This window comes from Cupressus sempervirens, chromosome 8, assembly GCF_028749045.1.
Source record: "Cupressus sempervirens isolate cs-2001-9-10 chromosome 8, ASM2874904v1, whole genome shotgun sequence".
Taxonomy (NCBI): domain Eukaryota; kingdom Viridiplantae; phylum Streptophyta; class Pinopsida; order Cupressales; family Cupressaceae; genus Cupressus; species Cupressus sempervirens.
The window spans coordinates 199713969-199729085 of NC_143125.1; the positions used below are offsets into that span (position 1 = coordinate 199713969).

Consider the following 15117-nt stretch of genomic DNA (forward strand, 5'->3'; position numbering starts at 1 on the left):
ATTTGCTCAAAGAAGATATGAGACCTTTCTGCTCATCATCATCATCAAATGCTGCTGATAGTATGGGGATCAGAGGTGACTTATCTTTCACAGGAGTGGGTAATAGTATATCTGCCTCATGCTGAAATATTACCTTGTCCTCCTCTGCAGTCACATGCTTGAGTAGTGGTTGGAATGAAGACTCTTGCATCACAATTCTCCAGCCACGCTTCATGTTCTCCTTATCTTCCTTCTCTTTTCTTCTTTTCTTCTCTTCTCTTCTTTTCTCCTCTTCTTGTTTTCTTCTCTTCTCTTCTTGTCTTCTATTCTCCTCTTCTTCTTTCTTTTTTTCTTCTCTTTTTGTCTTCTTTTCTTTTCTTCTTTTCTCTTTTTCTCTTCCATACTTTTCCTTTTTCTTCTTGTTTGTTTCTTTTTTTTTTTGCATCCTCTACTCTTTTCTTTTCCTTTTCGTCACTCTCTCTTTTTCTTATTTTGTCTTTTTCTTTGTTCTCCTCTTCCTCTTTCTTTCTTCTCTCTTCTTCTGCATCTTCTTCCTCATTAGAGCTAGAGTATCCAGTTATATTGCCAACAATGTTTGTTCCATAGCCCTTAAAGGGATCTTCTTTGACATCAATGGTTATGTGAGTACTGTCCACTTGCATGGTTTCAATACCAATTGAGATTTGCGGAGATAAGTCTAGCATCTTGGTGTCCTTGACTTCCATTGCTGCTGATCCTGGCGAACTCTATTTAACAGAGATGGATTCCTCCCCCTGACTTTGGGCTCTTCTCTGCAATTCTGGGTACAGAAGTCATGTATTTACCAATGGCTTCCTTTGTCTCTTTATTCACTTCTTCATAGTTTCCTCCCACTAATAGAACAACTCTTCTTTTGTTCCTCAGCAAGGGCTCAATACCCTTCATTATTCCACTTACGTCTTCATCATTTTTAATTTCGCAAAGTTTCTTTATTAAATTTTCTCTGATTCTCTTGTCTTCTTCAACATCTCTTCTTCTCCTATTTATCAGTTTGTTATATAAATCTTGTGGGATATTCCTCTGAATGTCTTCAAATCTCTTGTTTCTCAAAACCATATTCCTAACTACAACATTTTCTAGTTGTAGTCTATCCATGTTACTATACAAACTATAATATTTATTCAATTGAACAAAATTATCACTATCAATGATTTGAACTTTTAAGTTCTCCAACATTGGCATCCAAGGGTTCTTCCCAGTGGATGTCCTTGCTTCTCCAACTATCTTTTCTATTTGATCACTTGCCTTCATTTCCAAGGCAATGCCTTTAACTTAATTGAATTCCTCTCTGGTCATACCATATTCCTTTAAGATTGCTTCTATTTTTTTGTCAACTTTCTTCTTTATGTCCTTATTATACAGTTCACTATGAACTTCTTTCATCTTTTCATCATAAGTACCCCATCTAGGGCATTCCTTATCCCTACTAGACCCCAGGATGATCTTCCAATAGCTTTCTATTAGATCTTCACTCATTTCATAGCCCATAGGGCCTATGAACTTGACCCTAGGTTCTACTGCATCCATACATGTGACATTAGTTTCAGCCATGAAACATATGTCATCCTTGTACTTTTCTACCAGTGAAGGAGGGATTCTGAATCTATTCTTCATTTCAGATTGAAAATTCTTCATCATCTTAGTTATATCTTTAGTGGTGCTTTCTTCTTGCTGTCTTTTGTAATAATAGGTGATCAAGTTCATTCTGTACTTGTTTCCATTCCATTCATGGTCTGGCATACCTGGAAACTTTCTAATAACTTGAAAGAATAGGCGAGTTATCAGTGATTCAAATTTGAAAACTGTACTCTTTGTCCTTTTCAGTTTCTCAATGTTGTCAAGCAATTGTTGCTTCATAGTTTCACATAGATTAATCTTTTCCCTTTTTACTGTCATTAGGTATGCTGCATGGATGAATCCAGCAGGTACAAAATTCAACCTTGAACTATGGTTCATCTTGTATCCTAAAATTTTGTTGACGATTCTTACATCCTCCTCCTTTATCAAATCAATTCTCATGTTTCTTTCGTCTGACTTGGTCTTCATATTGGTTTCAACCATTTTCTTAACATTCTTTTTATTTATTGGATTACTCCCTTCATTACTTATTCCAGTGAGATTATGAATCATATCATTGTCAATCATGACACGGATGTCTCCTACCCAAAACATTCCCTCATGGATTCTGCTCCATTCATGGTTATCAAACTCTGTATAGAACATGTGCTTGATAATATTCAATTCTTCTAAATGCCGAAAACCTTGCTTTAAGGATAAATCATTGTTACATACCACATCCAAATCCTTGTGAATATTACTGTCACCAATAGTATCAAACTTGAAGTGAATGTATGCCCTTACATCCTCTACATGGAATACATTCGACAAAACTTGCGAAAATGCTCCCAAAGGATCATCTTCCAAAGACACAAACGGGTGTTTCTTGAACTTGTATTGTGGTCTCTCAGTAACATCACTTATTGTAGGATTTGCCATCTTAACTGATTCAAAGATTCCGAAAACACAACTGAAAACTTCGTAAAATACCTGGAATTCACGCAACTAGGGCTTTCTTACTTCGCAGTTGTAAATGTTTCAAATTCACCTTACTCCTTGTCAAATCATTCTCAATTATTTTTTAACTCTTCACACGATTGAATGATACTCACAATCTTGTTCACATCCTTTAAATCCTTTCAAATTGAACTTTGCATTGATTGCGCAACTACTTAATTCGTAAAAGTTGCTATCTGTTAACCAGTAAACTTGTTTTCATTTGTATTGCCTCATACAATCTCCAAATGACTTGCACGCTCTTAACCAGAGCTTCCTTACGATCTGTTGATCCTTCTACCAACTTTGCAACTTCTAATTCAATCTCTAATCCGTGTTCTATCTTTCTGGTGCTTTGTCTTCAATGGAAAAGTGCTTAATTCAAATAGGATGAATTACACACAATGGCTGATTTTAATCTTTCATCAGGTGCATCAAAATATTGTTCTTCTAATACCACATGTGAACTTGGTGGATCATTTGCCTTCACAAATACTTCCTTAAAGTCTTCAACATGTTCTTTGAGTGCTTCTTTCTGACAACTATTGCTATTGTCATTCCATCTGTCATTTTTGTTGTTGTTCCTTCTGTAGTTTGGGTTCCTGTTGATGTTCCTCATATCTATTCTGCAAAATCTTGCAATGTGACCAAAGTTATTGCATAACTGACATACAAGTGTGCTCTTTTGATTAGGTCCATTCTGATTGATTGTTGTTTTGTAATTCCTTGCAATTTGTCCATAGTTGTTACACTTGTAACACAATATTTTTCCTTGTTCCATTTAGCTCTTTCTCCGTCATTAGATCTGGCTAAGGATCTCCTTCTTTCATTACTTGTAGGGTTAGTATCCTTAAACTTTCTACTATTGCTGTTATTACAATCAAACTTAGGTTTCCTACAATCTATTGCTTTATGTCCAAAATTATGACAATTATAACAATAGAAATTAGTAATAGGTTTGAAAGATTTACTTGTACAATCTCTCTTCATATGACCAACTTCATTACATATAAAACATCTACCTTTGAATTCATGTCTTACTTCTTTAGGTGGTTCAACTTGCTTTGTTTGTTTGGGTTCATCACATTTCTTAGGTTGACTTACTTTCTCAACTCCTTGAGATTTATTTGATTCAATTTCATTCTGATCATTCTTCTTAGGTTTAGGGGTTTCAACAACTGGATCTGATCTAGCTTCAGATTTCTTTTCTGATTTTTCTCCAATGAGATATCCAAAACCTGTCCTATCATAAGATCTCTGATAGAATAGTTCATCAATTTTCTCACTACTAGAATATAGCTTCTCTAACTGTTGCTTAGCCTGGGTCAATTCTCCTTTCACAATGATATTGTACTTCTCGAGTTTTGCATGCTCTATTTTAATAGAATCTAGTCCAGATGTCACTTTTGTAAGATGGGATCTTAGATTTGCATTTTTAGATTTTAGATCTGATTTCGTTTTGTTATCATCCTTCGTCAAGCTCAACTTTAGTTCAACAATCTTCAACTCATGTTTCAAAATCTCATTTTCTTTCTTTAGGGTTGCTACCTCACCACTATCATTTGTCTGCTCTCTAGGTTCTTTTCTAGATTTGAAATGATCAATCTTATCCTTCAGTTTCCCAATGTAATCCTTTGCATCTTCATACCTTTCTTTTAGGTCGTCTCTTTCTTTAGTAAGAAGATCAATCTGCTCAAGGGCTTCTTTAAGATTCCTCTTTAATTGTTCCATATTCATAGGGATCTTACTCAAGCTGGTAAGCCTCCTCTGAGTATTTGAGCTCTGATACCAATTTTTAGAAATAGATAATACTGAGAGGGGGGGTGTGAATCGGTATTCTACAAACTTTTGCCCATAACTAAATATTGTTAATTACTTTATAATATGCATGTGAAAGTAAATCAACAATGCTGAACAATAAATAAATCCATACACAGAGAACTCATAACACCATATTTTGTTAACTAGGGAAACCTTGGCAAGGGAAAACCCCCGTAGGGATGGTACCCACAAAATGATCCACTAAACAAAAGAATCTTGTTAAGGATATTGACCCTATTAGGAGTCTATGAAATACATATAGTGTCTCGGTTCTTGTTAGAGGACTAGGCCCTGTTAAAAGTCTCAACCTTGTTAGGAGTTGCTTCAACCATGTTAGGAGTTCGTATTACAAAATGTATGCAAGATGAGCCCACTGCCCAAACATGCAATTATATGATATAGTTCTTATATATAAAAGAGATAGATACAAAAACTTCCTCACATGTCATCTATCACACACACACTACTTCACATATTTTGATCTTTCCTTTATACCTTTACATTTTACAAAACTTGCTCTGTCGGCCTTCAAGCATTCACACGCTTGGCATAATACAAAATTAATTCTTGCTAACCTAGGGTTAACATCTAGGATGTCGTCCCTAATTAGTTAAGTAATTATTTTGTAACCAAAATAATTCCTTAACCTTTAATTCACCTTTTGCTGCTGTGCTCTGATCTGCTCTATTTACCGCCTTTACTGAAAAAACTAATATATCTGATGCCGTATTGTCTGTACCATACTGCTTACTTAGCCACATCATCATGACACTCTATGCTACCTGTCCTTAACTGCGCACGTGCCAAATAGTAGTCTGTCATTTGTACTTAGCAAAACTGTTCATGTGCTGCTAGTGAAACTATCTAATACTTGGACAATTTTCTGTCATAGACTATGAGATCTTTAATTGTCAACTATGCCTTCACATTCTGATATATATGTTGCCATAAATGACAACACTAACTCGTCCTACTTAGCCATATTGCCAACAAAACTATCTCGAAAAGAACCCTTAGATGCTTATCAGATAAAACCACCTCAAACCTGCAATAACCCTTTTTCCTAATTCAATTGTCAATGGAGACTCTCGGAAAAATGCCAAAATTTCTGCCCAATAACCCCAAAAACCATTGCTCCATGGTTGAGGCACGTCATCCTCGTTATGCTCAACAATTGGTAGTCTAGTCCCTTGCACTTCATCCAAATGTCGAAATTGTGAAGTTTGAAACTCAAGTGGTGCACATGATCAAGAAGAACCATAATAACAGAGAAAGTAAGATAAATGCAGTTACAAATATGTTGGGAAACAAAACAACCCACATTACCTATAATGCTTAGGAACTAATTGACATCTTGAAGCCTAATCACTTTCTTCATTCTGTCAAACACTACTATGAATGTTTATCTTTCTAGTATTCTCGGGGAAAAAGACCAACAACCAATGCATTATCCTCCCATAGGTCATATTGCCTAATGATTTCAGGCAAGTTAAATCTTTCTAGGAGTTGCTTTACCAATAATTTATTGACTGGACAATATCCATGACATTAGACAAGAAAATTGATACCAGTTGCGAAGGGAAGATAAAATGCCACTTTGTAGGCGATAATACCTCATTGCCAGTCACTTATATAATACCCTAAAGGCAATGCAGACATGCCAAATTACAAGCTTGAGAAAGCTGATTATAAGTAATACTACCTTGAAAAGGTCATTCATACTCTTCTATTGCTAATCTCATTCTATAATTGTGAGGGAGGTAATCCATTCTGACCATTGAATAAAACCTCTCTTACCAACCAATCTTGAGGAAGAAGAAACTGTGAATGCAAAATGAGACAAAATATCGACTGTAAAGATTTCATAAATCCCAAAACCTAACTGCCACCAATAGTACTAAAGGCATCAATGCACTATCCTTCAAGCACATGAAGAAGAAAGGAATTTATACAATCGACAATCACCTTAATTGTTTCTGCAGGCTTCACCCAAGCAATCAGACATTTACTTAAGATTTGCTGACCCAAGCAAAATCCCAATTGCAAATGTCTTGTGAAACACATCTTACGAGGAACTCCAACTCCCAAGCTCCATTATCTGTACTAATCAATGAACCTTTAGTTTTTACCAAATTAACCATCGACGAAGAGATGTCATGTACAATATTAAATTTTACTTATTATCTAATAATAGAAGCTTATCTATTATCGTAATACCCTCCCTTAATGATTAGTCGATCCACATCACTAAACTGTCCTCTGAATTTAACAAACTTGTCATGACAATAGACTTGTAGTATTTTCCTACGACGGATCAAACTACTGACAGTGGCATCATCCTTTTGGTTATTTATGCAGATGATTTGATCATCACTGGCAGTTCGACATCTTTGATTTAGGGATTCAAACAAAATTTATGCCAGTCATTTGATATGATTGACCTTGGACTCATGCATTTGCCTTGGTGTTGAGGTTTGAACTCAAGATCTCCATGGTCATTTCTACCTCAAGCTCCTCTACTCACGACCACATACTCAAGAAGAACAATTTTTTTTGACGTTTTTTCTATAGACGACTCTGCTTTTTTCAAACGCCTATGACTACCAAATTTGCCATTGTTTGGAGTTCAACCTTTGATCCTCAGCACTGTCTCTGCTTGTAGTCGTGCTTTGTGACAATATTAACCATTTTTCTCCAAGTACTCTCCATTTCTTTTACAAATCCTACCTTCAATGGCTGTCGGGTATATGGGTTTGCTCAAAACCCTAAATTTTGAGCTCATAATTTTTTTCTGATTTCAGATTCTTTGTGGGGTTTTCGAGCTCTTATCCTGGTGTCTCTTCAAATTTCCCGGGTCTTTCGTCAACTTGTCTCAAAGTTCTTGGGGGTAGAAATGACCATGGAGATCTTGAGTTCAGAGAGGGAGATAAACGCCCAAGAAAAAATGCCCAAGAAAAGACAAATATGAAGATCGCAATTTTCAAAAAAAAAAAAAGCCCAAGAGAAAAACACGACTTTAATAGAAAAATTTGCAGATATTCGTCTTTGAAACCGCTGAAACTAGGTATTAGGAAGTAGATAAAACTAGGAAAAGAATAATTTCGAAAATAAAAAACCAAAAATTTCACTAAGAAATTATTATTTTCGAAAAAAATCAACTACGCTCCAATCTCCATGGTCGTTTCTAGCCCAAGATCTCAAATTTTTACATCAAGATCACTGACAGTGACATCATCCTTCTGGTTATTTATGTGGATGATTTGATCATCGCTGATAGTTCGACATCTTTGATTTAGGAAATCAAACAAAATTTATGCCAATCCATTGATATGATAGACCTTAGGCTCATGCATTATTGCCTCAGTGTTGAGGTTTGGCAACAATCTTCTGGAATATTCATCTCTCAGTTGTAAATTTGGGGATATTAAGCAGGATCTCCATGGTCGTTTCTACCCCAAGCTCCTCTGCTCGCGACCAAATACTCAAGAAAAATATGTTGTTTTTGATTTTTTTTTTATAGACGACTCTGCTTTTTTCAAACACCTGTAACTGCCAAATTTGCCATCGTTTGGAGTTCAACCTCTAATCTTCAACACCGTCTCTGCCTGTAGTCACACTCTATGACAAAATCAACCTTTTTCTCCAAGAAATTGCCATTTTCTCTGCAAATTTGACCTTGAATGGTTGCTAGGTAGGGTTTTACTCGAAACCCTAAATTTTGAGCTTATTTTTTTTCTAATTACAGATTCTTGGTAGGTTTTTCGAGAGCTTAACTGGGTCGCCCGATTTTTTTGGGTGCCTCGATTTTCGTGCCTCAATTTTCAACCCAACAGATCTAGAAATCGACAACATATTCTTTTGGGGTTTTCGAGCTCTCTTTTGGGTACCCCTTCAAATTTTATGGATCTTCCATTTTTTTGCCTCAAAGAACGTGCCTTCACAGATTTTTATGCTTTTCATTGAAAAACATGTTATGGCATCTTTGACTAATATTCTGCTTGGGAGCAATTCAAAATTCAATGGTCAAAATTATGGCACTTGCTAGGACGGCTTGTGGCTTAGTTGGGTATAAGCAGAGGGTCTTGTGGAGTCTTGAATCATTATCGTCCAACGTGGAGAAGATGGAGTAGTTGAGAAGGAGCGAAGTGTAGCAGAGCTAGTAGCTATGTGTGGCTTGGAGAACAAGAAGGTTGCTTGGTGGCTTGCGAGCACAAGTTTAGATTCTTCTTGGGGTTTTCTACCAGATTGTGGATTTGGACTAGCTAGGAGTAGGATCTTGCGAGGTCTTGCAGAATTATTATCATAATTGCTTATGTATTTGGCTGTAACTCGGAAGGCCTTACAACTGGGCATGTTAGATGTAAATCTTATGATTCTATTATGAGAATTGGTGTTATTCTGGATTTAAATCTCTTTGTTATTGTTTATATTTTGTTGTGTGGTTATTTGCTGAGGGCTTGGACATCTTCTTTGGGGATTCTCTTGCTTTGTAGTGCATCAGAATGTATTTTCCATAGGGACATGGTTGAGTCGAGAAGGGATACTTTTGTACTAATTTTGTTTTCTCTAGATCCACCTATTTGCTTATCAAGACATTTCCATTAACTTCTTCTTCATTGTCTCGTAGAAGGATAGATATGTGTTGAGGAGCAATGGTCGAGTGCTTTCATTGGTACTATCATTGGTGGCATCAAGTTCTCTTCTAAGTTAGCTGAGACTCCTCCCTGCTCCACCTCTTTTCCTACCAAGACATTTCCATCAATTTCTCCTTCTCTAATGTCCCGCGGAAGGATAGATATGTGCTGAGGAGCAATCGGTTGGGTGACAGGATTTGTAGATTGGACTGCAGCAGATATGCTCTTGGGCTAGGAGCAGGATCAATGGGATCTTGATCATCAGCTAGCTCAAAGCTCCCTTCCTTTCTAAGTATGTTTCACACATTGCACTGAGAGTTGGACTTAGGGTTACAAACTTTGTTTACAGGATTGGAAAAATTTCCTTCAAGGTTAGCTTGGGTATGAGGGCATGAGTATGAGGACAGTCAATTTTATCTTGAATTACAAAACCCCCTTCATCTCTAAGCCATATCTGAACTTCACTTGGGATTTGGATTCTCAAGTTAGAACTTATGATGGAAGGTTATAAAATTTTCCTCCATGGTTCTTGCCTACTTCCTTCCTAAAGATCACTATGTTGCTAATAAATCCTCTTTAAATTTCAGGTTTGAGGGTGTATAAAGATTGGTTAGTAAGAATTTTGATTGGTTGCAGATTTTTGGTATCAAGTTTAAGATTAATTAAAAGCTTTAAAAATGTGGAATCCAAATAATTGGTCTCTATTCATTAATAATAAATGTTTATATTTATATATTTTTAAAAATAAATATATACACGTACCCAAATGCATCCAAAGCCCCAAAAACAATTTCATGTATCCACATACCTAGTTCTTGTACCCTCATCCAGAGTTAGATTCGAATTGGTAAATATTATGTAAAGTAATTGGTAAAATATTTGATTAATTAACAAATGATTGAAGATATCATTATAAAGAATTTACAAATGTACAAAATAGGAAGTTTCTAATAAGAAACTTAAAATAAAAAATATGATCTTATCTACAAATAATTAAATAAATTACATAATTAACCATTAAAGTAATAATATAATAATATTCTAATACACTTCCTTAATGGTCAATCTATCCACAACACCAGGCTGTCCCTTGAAATGAACAAACTTATCTTGACGAAGAGGCTTGGTGAGAATGTCTGCAGTCTGATCTGCTGTTGGAACATACTACAAGTGAATAGTCTTGTCTTCAACCAATTGCTGAATGTAATGACAATGAATGTTCAGATGTTTGGTTCTTTCATGGACGACCAAGCTCTTGGCAAGTTTGAGCACTCTTTGATTATTAGAGAACAAGGAGGTGGGGTCCATTTGAGACAATTCCATATCCGCAAGCATTCAACAAAGCCAAACTACCTCACAAGCTTCCATAACAACCCCTTGATACTCTACTTTTGTGGAGGAGAGTGAGTCTGCATGCAGCTTCTTACTAGGCCAGGTTCTTGCACCAGATCTCATACTGAGCACATATCTTGAAGTTGATGTCTTATCATCAACCAAACCTGCCCAATCTGCACTTGTGAACTCACTGAGTCTAGAATCACGACTCCTAGTGTAAAAAAGTCCATAATTAGAGGTGCCCTTAACATAACGAAGCATACACTCCTGCTTTACCCAATGATCATCCTTGGGGGCTGTCATCGAGCGTGAAATATAGCTCACTGCAAGACTCAGATTAGGTCTAGTGACAGTGAGGTAGATGAAACTGTCCACTAGTTGCTTGTAAGTGGTTTCATTAGTAGGAGGAGAGTCAAATTTGGCTGACAACTTCAGTCCTTTCTCCATAGGTGTGGAAGCAGGCTTACAACCTTGCATACAAAACTTGTCAAGCAAGTTCTTGGCGTACTTAGATTGAGAAATAAAGATGCTACCATTAGCTTGCCAAACCTTAAAACCTAAACAATAATGGAGAAGCCCCAAATATGTCATATTGAAATCCTTGCACTGATCTTGTTTGATTTCTACAATCAAATGTGCTAAAATACCAACAACAATCAAGTTATCCACAGACAACAAGAATGAGAATATCATCACGAGAATGTTTGATATAAAGATTACTATTAGAAGGACAACGCTGAGAACCATGAGCAACCACATACTGATAAATTTTGATGTACCACGCTTGAGGGGCCTGTTTGAGTCCATAAAGTGCGTTCTTGAGTCTCTTACATACTTGATGTTCTTTGTCGGCAACCTTGAAACCAAGAGGTTGTGTCATGTCGACTTCTTGCAACTCATTGTTGAGGAAGGCACTCTTAACATCCATCTTACAAACTTTCCATCCAAATTGAGCTCCAATGGCAAGAAGAGAAATTGTACTCATCTTGGCAATAGGAGCAAAAGTCCCTTTATAATCAATGACCTCCCGTTGTATGAACCCTTGAGCAACTAATCTAGCCTTATACACATCTATGGTACCATCTCCATGATGTTTGACCTTATAGACCCACTTGTAGCTAATGGGTTTCTGCCTTGGAGGAAGGTCATAGAGAACTCAGGTGCAATTCTTTAGAAGAAGACTTTGGCATTCCACATCCATATCCTGTTCTCATTTTGGAACCCCTTTGGCCTCAATAAATGTCTGAGGCTAATGAATGCTATGAAGGTTGGCCATGCGAGCAAAGTTAATTGTATTCGACTGCTTGCCCATATTTCTAGAGGATCTACCTTCAACGAGCTCATTAGGACAAAGGTCACTAATAGTCTTAGCCCACCATTTAGGTTGAAGAGCAGATGGGCCAACATCAGGAGGAGGGATAGTTGGAGCTGGAACAAGATCTGTAATAGGTGGAAGATTAGCATCACCTAGAGAAAAGTCACGTAGTGCATCATCAAATTTGGTGTTTGCATCATCCCTTCCATCAAGAGGACCTAACAGAAGACAGACACCCAAATCAGAGGCCTTCAAAGATTGATCCTCAAAATTCTGCTTAGACAAGGAAGAGAGAAATCGTCCTCGTTCATCATCAAAGACAACATCATGACTGAAGCTAAGACGATCAGTGTCTACATCAATCAGTCGGTAAGCCTTATGTTTGTAACCATAACCTGCAAACATGAGCTTCCGACTCTTGGAATCCAACTTGGAGCGCTAAGTATCTAGAATCCATCCATATGCTAAAGAGCTAATAACTTTCAAATGGCTGATCCTAGGTTCGCGACCAATCCAGACTTCCTCAGGAGTCTTTCCCTTAACAACATGTGTGGGAGACCTATTAAGGAGATAGACCGTAGTAAACACTGCTTTTGCCTAATATTTCTAAGGAACATTTATGTGTTCCATCATAGACTGGGCCATTTTTGTAATGGTGCAATTGTGACACTCTATGATGTCATTTTGTTGAGGTGTGTGTGGTGTCATTAACTGACGTCTTATGGCATGTGTATCATAAAAAGTGGAGAAAGCAATAGAATAAAATTTTCCCCCATTATCATACCTAAGAAATATAGTAGAACAACCATACTTTTTTTCTACTAAGGGCTTAAATTTCTGAAACACATTAAACACGTATGACTTTTGTTTAAGACACCTACAACAAGAAGTAAGAAATACTTGCACCTAGTAACAAAAGGAGTATTAATTGGACCACATACATCAGCATGGACCAGTTGTAGTACCTTGGAGGCTCGCCATGAGTCATTGTCCTTGAACGATGTCTTGTGCTGCTTTCCATTCTAACAAGCTCCACAAACTTGCTGATTTTGAGTTTGAATTTCAGGTAGGCCAAGTACTAAATCATCTCGAACAAACTGTGCAAGGTAGTAAATGTTTAGGTGACCATATCATTGATGCCAGAGATTGTTGATAGAAGATGATTTTTCTAAAAAAGCATGCTTAAGAGAATCACCACTATTTGAAAGTCTATATGGACCGTGATCCTCAATGCCAACAACTACAATGGTGAGTGTTGCACGATCAACAATTGAGTACTTGTGTGAATTGAATATCGCATCAAGTTGAGGAGAATGGCACATGGTCTGACTTACTGAGAGTAGGTTAAGTGCCATGCCAGGAAGGTAGCATACATTGAGGAAAATGAGATTCCTCCCACCAGACCGTATCTGTATGTTGCCCTTGCCGACAACAAAATGCTCTTCACCTCCCCCAAAAATAACTGAATCAGCAAAGGTAGAAAAATCTGTAAACCAATCACGCCTGTCAATGAAATGCTGAGAAGCACCAAAATCCATATACCAAGCAAAAGATTTCACATGGTCTGTATGTCTTTTAGCCATGAAGGTGTAAAAGGAAGACTCTTTTTGTTCCGTGTGCCATGAGATCTCTGATTGCCTTGCAACATTAAGGTGGTCAATGACGCCATCTTGCACGTTTCCAAATGAAGGGAAAACAAGGAATAAAGAAGCAGTGACAACATGGAATAAAGAAGTGGTGAGAACATGGATTCAAAAACATGAATCCCAATGCAGATACAAAGGCAAATGTAGGAACATGCTTAAGAAAAATGAAGTATGTTTGGCACAGATTTCAAGGAAATTTTCTGGCTAACCTAGAAAAATCTGAAGAAAACCTAGATGAGTTATCAGAAAACTTAGGAAGGATCTGAATTTAGAATAAAATTTTGACACACAAATTGAGGCACCCAAGAAAAATCTGAAAACGACCTAGTTGAGATCTCAAAATATTCACCAAGAATCTAGAATCATATTTTGAAGCTGACAAGGATATAGAGAATTTTGAATGAAACCCTAGTCGGCTGAAGAAAATGAGCAAAATCTGAGAAAAATGGTGGATATCTGTCTGAAACAGCAAAATAGTGGTATATATCCTTTTTAAGAGCAGAAGAATGATTACATAGAGGTTGTTTAGAGTATAACTGCAAAACAAATTGTCATTTGAAGGAGGATGGGCTGAATTATAAAAAATGATTTTTCATTTTTGACAAATGCAGCAAAGCACGACCCAACAAGACTAGGAGTCGCTGCGAAATGTAGGAGAGATTTGCTGTTGTGGGTTGCAGAAAATAAAACGCCCAAGTTAAAAAACCATGTTTGCAGAACAAAGACGTCCACAGGCTGGTCAAAAAATGCTATAAAAAAACAAACACATTTGGAGATGTTGAGGGTAGAAAAATGCAGATGCAAGCAAAAGAGGCTTGAATATGAGGATCTGCAAAACAAAACACCTAGGAAAAATGACACTCAGATTTTTGCCCACGAAAACCCTAGTTGGGTTTCAAAGATATCCTGCAAACAAATCCTTGAAAAAGTTTCAAATTTTTTGAGACAAAATTTCATTCAAGAAATGATAAATTTTTCAAAAAACATTTTCTCTGATACCATGTTATGCAAAGTATTTGCTAAAATATTTGATGTATTAACAAATGATTGAAGCAATCATTATAAAGAATTTACAAATGTACAAAATAGAAAGTTTCTAATAAGAAACTTAAGAATATTGAAAAGACAATCTTATCTACAAAGAATAAAATATATTTACATAATTGACCATTAAAGTAATAATATAATAATAGTCTAATAGTCACTTAGATAAATAAACTATTTCTTAGACAATTTGTAAAATCAATTTCATAAGAGGTGGATGGAAAATAATTATATATATTTTTTCTAAGTTCTGAAGGTACAATCAAATAGGGATCGCCGATAAAGATAAGTTGAATTTTAAATTGATATTGAAACACATATTTGCTTTTAATTATATGCCAATCAGGTTCTGTAATGCGTTAACATAATTTTTAATTGACTATCTTTTCACTTTTAGAGAGATATCAACTTAAGATTTGAAGACATTCCTGAACGACTAGTGAATTCATAGATTAAAAACAGTACATCTATAGCTATTATCTCAACACATTAGATTATACTGGCCAATTGAACATCAAACCCCAAGAAAATTGGAAATGTAACGCTAAATTTTTTGGTCTCATATGGCAGACTTCCTAGCCATTTCTGCAAAAAATAAAAGAAAACAGTTCGTGGCAATGAAATCAGATGTCTGTGCAATCAAAATCTGGTTAAATCCGGATGGCAAATTTTTTGCCGATTTTGGGGACGGCAAATGGGGACGACAAAAGTGACATTTTGTATATTTTTTAATTTTTTGTGTTAAAAAATT

General features: G+C 36.3%; 1 protein-coding gene across 2 annotated transcripts in view; it reads left to right on the forward strand.

Annotated features, from left to right (window-relative positions):
- Nucleotides 1-15117, forward strand: part of LOC149542205 (mediator of RNA polymerase II transcription subunit) — a 97261-nt gene that overhangs the window by 28704 nt on the left and 53440 nt on the right. The gene's annotated exons all lie outside the window — the stretch shown is intronic.